This window comes from Cupressus sempervirens, chromosome 9 (genome assembly GCF_028749045.1).
Source record: "Cupressus sempervirens isolate cs-2001-9-10 chromosome 9, ASM2874904v1, whole genome shotgun sequence".
NCBI lineage: Eukaryota > Viridiplantae > Streptophyta > Pinopsida > Cupressales > Cupressaceae > Cupressus > Cupressus sempervirens.
The window spans coordinates 776213200-776223952 of record NC_143126.1 but is presented as its reverse complement, the minus strand read 5'-3'; the positions used below and the strand labels follow the sequence as shown (position 1 = coordinate 776223952).

At 29.7% G+C, this 10753-nt stretch overlaps 1 pseudogene; it reads right to left on the bottom strand.

The window, feature by feature from the left end:
* Positions 1-993: 993 nt before the first annotated feature.
* On the bottom strand, positions 994-3339 carry LOC149541026 (uncharacterized protein At4g15970 pseudogene; annotated as a pseudogene).
* Between the last annotated feature and the right edge of the window lie 7414 nt (positions 3340-10753).

Genomic DNA, 10753 nt, shown 5'->3' with positions numbered 1-10753 from the left:
ATGAAATTTGAAGAGTTGGGAGAATTAATTGAGTGTAGGGCCTCATGGGAAACTAATGCACCCTCCATGGTTTCTTGTCTATGGGCAAAAAAACCTTGCTCGTATGCAACTAGTTTAGGTTTCAGATATTGCATTCTCAAATATATGGCCTTAGTAAAAATTTTGTAGATAGTGTTGCATAATGAAGTTGGTTTGAAATCTAAGCAAGTTTTGTGGGGATAATAACTATCTTTTTCGTGTTAAAGTATTTTAGCATAGCTTTACTTTTCTTGGATTCTTCAACAACCCCAAGTAATTCCCAACCTAAGAAGTCCCAACATGCTTGGAAAAATAATGTTGATTATCCATCTGGTCTAGGGGCCTTATCTAGAGGCAAGGAGAAAACTATGTTTCTAAGCTCACACAATGTGAAAGGAGCAATTAATACTACATTATTATATTTTGAAACTAGAGAGGGTATATTATTGAGAAGATCTTGTGATTGTGCTTCATAGAAAGTAGACAGAACATGAGGAGCTAATAAATCTTTAAAAAATCTAACCCCTTCCTCTTGAATCCCCTGAGTGTTTGAAATTGGATTATTTTTACAAAATAAAAGAATTACGTTAATTAAGAAAATTGAATATTTCATCTATTGAAATTTATACATAAAAACATCTATATAGTTATTTGTTAATTTTATTTTTCTAATGATATTTTATTTACCCAATTCTTTCAAGTCAATATATCTCATAACAATATTAAATAATTTTAAAAATATTTTTTTACATCTCCTTCTTCCTATAAAATCATAACATAAAATTCTCATCATATAACTTTAAAAAATGTGAATATAAACATATAATGATCTTAAAGAAATATATTAAAAATATTTTTCCATTAAACTCCAAATTTTTATTTCCATCAACCAATTAATAACACCTTTAAAAGTTAGTTATATACTAGCATCTTCTTATATTCAATAATGAAACATTAATAATGTTTCTCACATTCTTACAAAGGGCCACATTCTATTCTACTTCTCCAACCCACCTCTCTTCTTCCTCTTAATTCAAAAGTGTTATTGAGATTGAACGATTTGAATAAAATCCAATCATCAAGAGTGTCTCTCAAATAAGTCATCTTCTTCTTTAAACCTACACAACAATTGGTGTGCATAGTACAAACTTCTTCTAATTTTGCCTTCGATTCACAAAATCCAATATAGTAAATTATATCAAGGAATAAAATTTCTATGCCAATTTGAGTAAAATTTGAAGAATATTTCATCATATTAAAGACATCTTGATCATGCCTGTTAGGATTTATAGTAGTATATGCATACCAAAGTTCATAGAGTTTAGCAATTTTTTCATTCGGCTTAACAAATGAAAATCCTGTATTTGGATCGTTTGAGATACAATGTGGATTGTGTTTATATAAATCACAAGATACTTGAAAATCTGCTCTGCTTGAGAATCTCTCAAATGGATTTCGTAACCACATTATATCTACATCTTGTAAATGATATTTGGAAAAAAATTAGTAAAATATTCCATGATAGATGAACTATAAGAGTATTAAATTATGAGACGAGAAAAAAAATCTTTCCATTTGGAAAAGAATATATGAGAGGTGGACAAAAGTAGAAAGACAAATTATGTTGGATACTACCTGATTAGATTTGGTGAAAAAAATTATTATTATATTTCTAATCTATTAGAGTAATAATTAATTTAATTGGCTTATCAAATCATGGATGTGACAATAATTTAATTGAGTCTTTTTCAAAAGATCATATCTCTAACTTGATTTCTGAATTGGGGAAATTAATATTCTCTGAACTAGTATAAATCAGCCTAAAAGTGTTGGTCATATGTTTCAGTTCCTCTCTTGTAGCATTTTTCACAAATTATTGTTTGTGCGTCCCTAGCCAGCAATTTTGTCCCGAGATATTTTCTCTTTTGTCCCTCTCTTTATGCCAATCTTGCAAGGATACTAGATTTTCTTCCTGATTCTTTCCTAATTGAGCCCAAACCTTGAATCAGATTATCTTATATATATTCTAGTGGTTCACCCACTTTTAATTAAAAGGAGAAAATTAATACATGGATCTTTGTTTTTCTTTTTTATCATTTAAAGATTAATTGTATTGGATACTACTTAATTAGATTTTGGTGAAAAAAATTATCATTTAATTTTAATCTATTAGAATAATAATTTATATGGAACTCTACCTTTTTTTATCAAGATAAGGGAGGCTGACTATGTGGAACTCTATTTCACATTCTATGTTAATTAGTTTATTTTTTTTATACTAATTCATTTATGATAGAATAGAATTTAATTTTTTTGATTTGTATCAAATTTATTATTATTAAAAGTTTGAATGTTTTATGCCTTTTATAAATTTGTTTGTTTCACAACATCAAAGATAGCTGTTTGAATTTTGAATGATTTTTTATAATTGAACAGATTTAGAATATAGAAAAAGAAGAATAAAATTTAAGATAGAAAAAATTAATTAAAATAAATATGCGCAAACCAATCATAATTAACAAGATCACCTCTACGTAAACATCAAACATATTAAAACAATCACAGAGGCTAGTAAACTTTCTTTAGATATGGAGCCAAATATTTTAGAGTCAATCTAATGAAACTATAATTATCAGAATAACAATGCCAAACAATTTGATGATCTTTACAGTAAACATCTACAACGTTGGGTATGTGAGGAAACTTATAGTAAACACGAAATTATAACCTCGCTCAACCACAGTCTTCAAGAAGAGAATTTTAGTCTGCGTCATCTTGATTTAATCTTTTGTCCCAAAGGACTTCTCCTTAGTAAAATCAACTCCTTCAGTCCTGAGCTCATAGCAATGAGGATGAATTTCTATTCAGCTGTTGAAAGCTTTTGCATCCATGGCCACAATGATGAGGTGGTTAAGTAAGTCATGTGTTCCTTCCCCAATCCTAAAACTCTCAAGAAAAAGATCAATTAAACTGTTTGGGTCCATCCATGCCCCATTCACTGGTGTGAGGATCAAAGTCTTGTTTGGCATTGAAGCCTTCGCCAAGGCAATCTCCAACTCATCTGCATCACTTGAAACTTCTATTTGAAAACAAACCCAAAATAATACTTAGTTAGAAAACAGCATGATTCAAACCATAGATTATTACAAGAGATATGTTAATCTGAATTACACTTACATATGGAGGTGTGGCTTCAGTTTCTGTAGATAGAGGCCAATAAGTTCCCTTAGTTACATAGAAACATACCAATAAAACCATTGTTAGAGAAATAATCAGAAATATATCTCTGATTGGCTTATCAAATATGATTTCTCCTTTCATCTTCAAATTGGAAGAGCTTAATCGGCCTTAGTATATCTGATTCAATCTTGAGAGCTACATTCTTATGTCTTGGAGATTATATACAATGAAAATGCCTTTGTCAACCATATTAAGGTTTTTTTGAACTAATTCATATTCTAGGTCGTACGAAATGCAACTTTTATATTTGGCTTTGTGAATGATGTATTCAAAGCTTTTAATCAAATGTATTATATTGAATTGAAAAGAAAGAAAGGTTTGTTTATTATCCATTTAGTGGGATTGGCAATATATTGTGACAATCGTGACAAGAGAAAGCAACCTGCAACTAACAAATGCATAAATAGCCTCTTTTGTTCACAAAGTGGACATTAACAGATGGGCCATCATGGGTGGATGCGCAATTTATGGGGTGTAACTAAATTCAATAATTGGTGGCATTCTCTTTTTCCTCATTGGAAGGCACAAATTCTTTCCGGATGTTTGATTTTCTCATGTTAACCTTGTTTTCAGTTTCGATCGATGCCTGATGGAGATATATATCATGCTGTGGAAAATCCCAGCTTGTAGAGCCTTTTCATATGATTAATACAGATCACCATCAAAATCAAAGGCTTGAAGTGTGTTTAGTTTGAGATGATGTTTTATAAACTAACAATTGAATTTGAATTTTTAATTTTTATTGTTCTTAGTTAAATAAAAATGGTTTTTATGTATAGATGAATATAAGTCTAGTTCAATTGGTTTATCTTTCAGATTCTTGTACTTAATTCAAATCTTCTTTTTAATCCATTTCTATTATAAAAAGTTCACCAGTTTAATTCTGAGGCCATTCTAAAATTCATAATCTTGATCTATTTAATAGCAAAATCAAATTTAAGCATCTAGTTGACTAGTTCTATTTTACACTTTAGTCTTAGCTTGACCATGGACAAAATTTTCATTACTTGGTTTTATGTTTGTGTAGTGCAAAATAATGTATCATGCATTTTAAGGATGCTATAAAATAGGATGATCATTACATTGGATACAATCATTTGCATCTACATTATATGACAAGATCCAGTAAAGGGTTTGGACATACTCATCTGTTGCATGTGTGATTAGAAAACACTACATGTGTTTCAAAAACCGACAATGTTTTTGAAACAAGTTTGAGTTTAAAATCACAATTCAAATTATGCCACTAGTTCTAGAACTTGAGGTGAAGTCTGACATTAAGAATGAAACAATGATAATAAATATTTTTAGAGTCTCGAAATATGATAGCTTTGAAGCAAGTTTGAATATGAAATCACACTTTAAACACTAGTTCTAGAACTCATGCCAGAGTCTTGATATCAATAACTAAATAATGATCAATGAACATTTCAAGAATTTTACAACTCGACAGTCATTCAAGAAAAGTTTGAGTTCAAAATTACATTGTGGATTCTAATAGTAATTCTAGATCTAGAGCTGCAAGCCTACATCAAGTTGAACAGAACATTGATTTTAAAGTGCATAGTCATAACTCAATGAGAAATTATGAACCTTCTATTAAGAGGTTTTGGGTCTAACAACTAGTACAAAACCTAAAGTTAGAAGTGGAACAACAGTGAATGAGCTAGCAAAACTAGACTAGAACATTTGAACTTCCTATAGAGTATTTTGTGTCTAGAAAAAATTGTGTTCTTTGAACTTCTCAAATTCCTTTGTATAGTGTTGATAATTATGATTTCTGGTTTGTTTTATTTTTTAATAAATATTATTGAGGCAAAACAAAATCTCTTGATTTTTGAGAAAATCATAACATAGTGTATTCTATGCACATCACAAAAGATATAGTTAAATTTGGTATTTTAAGAAATAATTTTGTAGAACAATAGGTAAGAGTGAGAGCTACAAGTTATGTATTTAAAAAAAAACAAAAATCCGTTGATTTTTTTTTATGAGATTTTGAAGTGGTGATATATTGAAAATTAGGGGTGTGTTCATACATTGTATATAACTTGCATCAATTTTTTTTAAATGAAAATATTTTATAAGTGTATAGAATCAAGTGTGCAACAATATTATACTTTATTTTAATTTGGTAAAGTAGATGAAAATTTATTAAGAAAATAGTAGACATATGTCTCTCAGAACTATGAAGGCACCGATAAAGAAAATAAAAGTTTACTATGCTAATTGTTCAAGGTGGAAATGACATCAATGAGTCTAAAAATGAAAACTATAGATCATAAAAGTTTAATAATTTAGACTCCCTAAATGATTCAATACAAGAAAATGAGGAGCTTCCAAACATAACTCTCAATTTATGACCTAAGTTAGAATAGACAATTCTAGATAAGGTTAGAGGATGCCAATACTAAACTCAAGTTATATCAAGTAAACATGCAAGAAAGAAATCTTTCATGCAATGTGAATTAATTAAAGATATCCAATGTAAATGTGGAATTGAACTAATTGATTTAATGAGAAGTGTAAGATAGGTCTAATAGAACTAATCGATTATAAAAAGTTCACAAGTTTAATTGTGAGGCCATTCTAGAATTCATAATCTTGATCCATTTAATAGAAAAATCAAATTTAAGCATCTAGTTGACTAGTTCTATTTTACACTTTAGTCTTAACTTGACCAAGGACACATTTTTCATTACTTGGTTTTATGTTTGTGTAGTGCAAAATAATGTATCATGCATTTTAAGGATGCTATAAAATAGGATGATCATTATATTGGATACAATTATTTCCATCTACATTTTATGACAAGATCAAGTAAAGGGTTTGGACATACTCATCTATTACATGTGTGATTAGAAAACACTACATGTGTTTCAAAAATCGAAAATGTTTTTGAAACAAGTTCAAGTTTAAAATCACACTTCAAATTATGCCACTAGTTCTAGAACTTGAGGTGAAGTCTGACATTAAGAATGAAACAATGATAATAAATATTTTAAGAGTCTCAAAATATGATAGCTCTAAAGCAAGTTTGAATATAAAATCACACTTTAAATACTAGTTCCAAAACTCATACCAGAGTCTTGATATCAATAATGAAACAATGGTAATGAACATTTCAAGAATTTTACAACTCGACACTCTTTCAAGACAAGTTTGAGTTTGAAATTGCATTGTGGATTCTAATAGTAATTCTAGAACTGGAGGTGCAAGACTATATCAAGTTGAATGGAACATTGATTTTAAAGTGCATAGTCATAACTCAATGAGAAATTATGAACCTTTTATTAAGAGGTTTTGGGTCTAGCAACTCGTACAAAACCTAATGTTAGAAGTGGAACAATGATGAAAGAGCTAGAAAAACTAGACTAGAACTTTAGAACTTCCAATAGAGTATTTTGTGTCTAGAACAAATTGTGTTCTTTGAACTTCTCAAATTCCTTTGTATAGTGTTGATAATTATGATTTATGATTTGTTTTATTTTTTAATAAATATTATTGAGGCAAAACTAATTCTCTTGATTTTTGAGAAAATCATAACATAGTGTATTCTATGCACATCACAAAAGATATAGTTAGATTTGGTATTTTAAGAAACACTTTCATAGAATGATAGGTAAGAGTGAGAGCTACAAGTTATGTATAATTTTTAAAAAAAATAAAAAATACGTTGATTGTTTTCTACAAGATTTTGAAGTGGTGACATCTTGAGGTGGTGATATCTTGAAAATTAGGTGTGTGTTCATACATTGCATATAACTTGCATCAATTTTTTTTTAAATAAAAATATTTTATAAGCGTATAGAATCAAGTGTGCAACAATATTATATAATTTATTTTAATTTTTTCAAGTAGATGAAAATTTATTAAGAAAATAGTAGACATATGTCTCTTACAACTATGAAGGTGCCGATTAAGAAAATAGAAGTATACTATGCTAATTGTTCAAGGTGGAAATGATATCAATGATTCTAAAAATGAAAATTGCAGATCATACAAGTTTAACACTTTCTCTCTAAGTCATTCAATACAAGATAATGAGGGGCTTCAAAACACAACTCTCAATTTATGACCTAAGTTAGAATAGACAATTCTAGATAAGGTAAAGGGATGCCAATACCAAACTCAAGTTATATCAAGTAAATATGCAAGAAATAAATCTTTCATGCACTATAAATTAATTAAAGATATCCAATGTAAATGTGGAATTGAACTAATTGATTTAATGAGAAGTATAAGATAGGTCTAATAGAACTAATTGATTATAAAAAGTTCACAAGTTTAATTGTGAGGCCATTCTAAAATTCATAATCTTGATCCATTAATAGAAAAATCAAATTTAAGCATCCAGCTGACTAGTTCTATTTTACACTTTAGTCTTAGCTTGACCATGGACACATTTTTCGTTACTTGGTTTTATGTTTGTGTAGTGCAAAATAATGTATCATGCATTTTAAGGATTCTATAAAATAGGATGATCATTATATTAGATACAATCATTTGCATCTACATTATATAAGAAGATCAAGTAAAGGATTGGGACATACTCATCTATTGCATGTGTGATTAGAAAACACTACATGTATTTCAAAAATAGACAATGTGTTTGAAACACGTCTGTTTTTAAAATCACACTTCAAATTATGTCACTAGTTCTAGAACTCGAGGTGAAGTCTGATGTTAGAATTAAACAATGATAATAAATATTTTAAGAGTCTCAAAATATGATAGCTTTGAAGCAAGTTTGAATATAAAATCACACTTTAAACACTAGTTCCAGAACTTGTGCTAGAGTCTTGATATCAATAATGAAACAATGGTCAATGAAAATTTGAAAAATTTTACAACTCGACACTCTTTCAAGAAAAGTTTGATTTTTAAATTGCATTATCGATTCTAATAGTAATTCCAAAACTGGAGGTGCTACCCTACATCAAGTTGAATGGAACATTGATTTTAAAGTGCATAGTCATAACTCAATGAGAACTTATGAACCTTCTATTAAGAGGTTTTGTGTCTAACAACTAGTACAAAACCTAAAGTTAGAAGTGGAATAATGGTGAAAGAGCTAGCAAAACTAGACTAGAACTTTTGAACTTCCTATAGACTATTTTGTGTCTAGAACAAATTGTGTTCTTTGAACTTCTCAAATTCCTTTGTATAGTGTTGATAATTATGATTTATGATTTGTTTTATTTTTTAATAAATATTATTGAGGGAAAACAAATTCTCTTGACTTTTGAGAAAATCATAACATAGTGTATTCTATGCACATCACAAAAGATATAGTTAGATTTAGTATTTTAAGAAATAATTTTGTAGAATGATAGGTAAGAGTGAGAGCTACAAGTTATGTATTTAAAATAAAATAAAATTGTTGATTGTTTTTTATGAGATTTTGAAGTGGTGACATCTTGAGGTGGTGACATATTGAAAATTAGGTGTGTGTTCATACATTGCATATAACTTGCATCAAAAAAAAATTTAAATGAAAATATTTTATAAGTGTTTAGAATCAAGTGTGCAACAATATTATAAACTTTATTTTAATTTGGTCAAGTAGATGAAAATTTATTAAGAAAATAGTAGACATATGTTTCTTACAACTATGAAGGCGCTGATTAAGAAAATAGAAGTTTACTGTGCTAATTGTTCAAGGTGGAAATGACATCAATGAGTCTAAAAATGAAAACTATAGATATTACAAGTTTAACACTTTCTCCCTAAGTCATTCACTACAAGAGAACGAGCAGCTTCCAAACACGACTCTCAATTTATGACCTAAGTTAGAATAGACAATTTTGGATAAGGTAAAGGGATGCCAATACTAAACTCAAGTTATATCAAGTAAATATGCAAGAAATAAATCTTTCATGCAATGCAAATTAATTAAAGATATCCAATGTAAATGTGGAATTGAACTAATTGATTTAATGAGATGTGTAAGATAGGTCTAGGTGCTAAATATATGCATCAATCCAATTAAGGTACAAAAATAGGTCTACACTAAAAGATGAAATAAGTGATAATATTTACCTCAAAATCTTCAAGGTAATGTTTCATTGAGCTCCAATAATTATGGATTTAAAACTATGACTGAACTTCTAGTTGTAGATTTATGATCCTGATAGAAAGTTAAAAAAAAATGTTGTTTTCAAGTCACACCTCTAAGAACAATTTGACTTGGTGGTAAAGCATCATGGTAGTTTAAAACAAGATGGACATGTTCCCAAGACACAATATCAAATTTGACCCAACTTCTTTGAAAAGGTCTTGGAAAGTAGTTTCCAAATTTGTGGTTGCAAATTCAATAAAGCAAGTTTTTTATAGTATTGGAGTGCGTGGGTGGTTATGAAGGGGTTTGACTTAGTCAACCCCATGTTTTAATGACTTATACCTCCACAAATAGCCATTATAAATAATGTTATGTGTGTACATGTAATGTTCATGAGTCTTGGATAGTAGATCTAGAGTGCAAAGAGATAGAAAATTATAAGAATATACTCTATGAGTGAAACCCTAGCACATAATGTTGGGAGGTCGGTGCCTACATCCCCTCTAGGGTGGTGCCTCTATCCAACATAGACTGATGGATTTGTGACATGTTCTTAACTACCTCTTGTGGATCCTTGTCTTTGGCTATTGTAATGTTCATTGACAACTTGATCTTTTGGTGTATGACAAAAGTGATTCCAACAAGTGGTATCAGAGCATTGGGTTATAGGTTCAAATCCTTTAGGTTATGTTGAAGGGGGGATTGTTAGGAGGTTAATGCCTCCATTCCCTCTTGGTTGGTTCCTTTGTCTAGCATAGACTGACGAATTTGTGACATGTGCTTAACTACCTCCCATTGATCCTTGTCTCTAGCTTTTATAACATTCACTAACAACTCAAGCATTTGTTGTAATGGCAACAGTGATTCCAACATTTAAATATTCTTGTAAATATAAATATCTACAAAATATGAAGAGACAAAGATCATATTTGCATATAACATGGAAAGCTTTTAAACCCCATAAGGTTGCAGTACTCTACCTATCTTCATGATCCCCTTACATCTCCACATCAAGGTGTCATGTAGTGATTGAATGCTTGAGTTGAAAGAATTTGGTTGAAGATCTCACTTTAGAATGAAAGAACTAGATTCATGTCCCTTAGCTTCTACCTTACAATTTCTCTATATAAAATTGGAGTGCCTGGATACACACTTGTACCTTCTTTCATCATGTGAAAGTGAGGCTTTTGATGTCATTTTATAGTGAATTTATGAGATAACCCTTGTAGGACTCGACTATAGTAGGAAGGAATCAACTTGAAATTTGAAATAGCACCAAGGCAAAAATTTCCTAGCCACCTAGGAATAGGTCAATCAGGGTTGACTTATTCTCGAGGAGGCCAAATTCTTGGATTTTTAGTTGACGATTTTGGGATTCCGAGGTATAATGTGCATCAAGGATTGAAAAATGATGATCAAAGTAGGGAAATATGG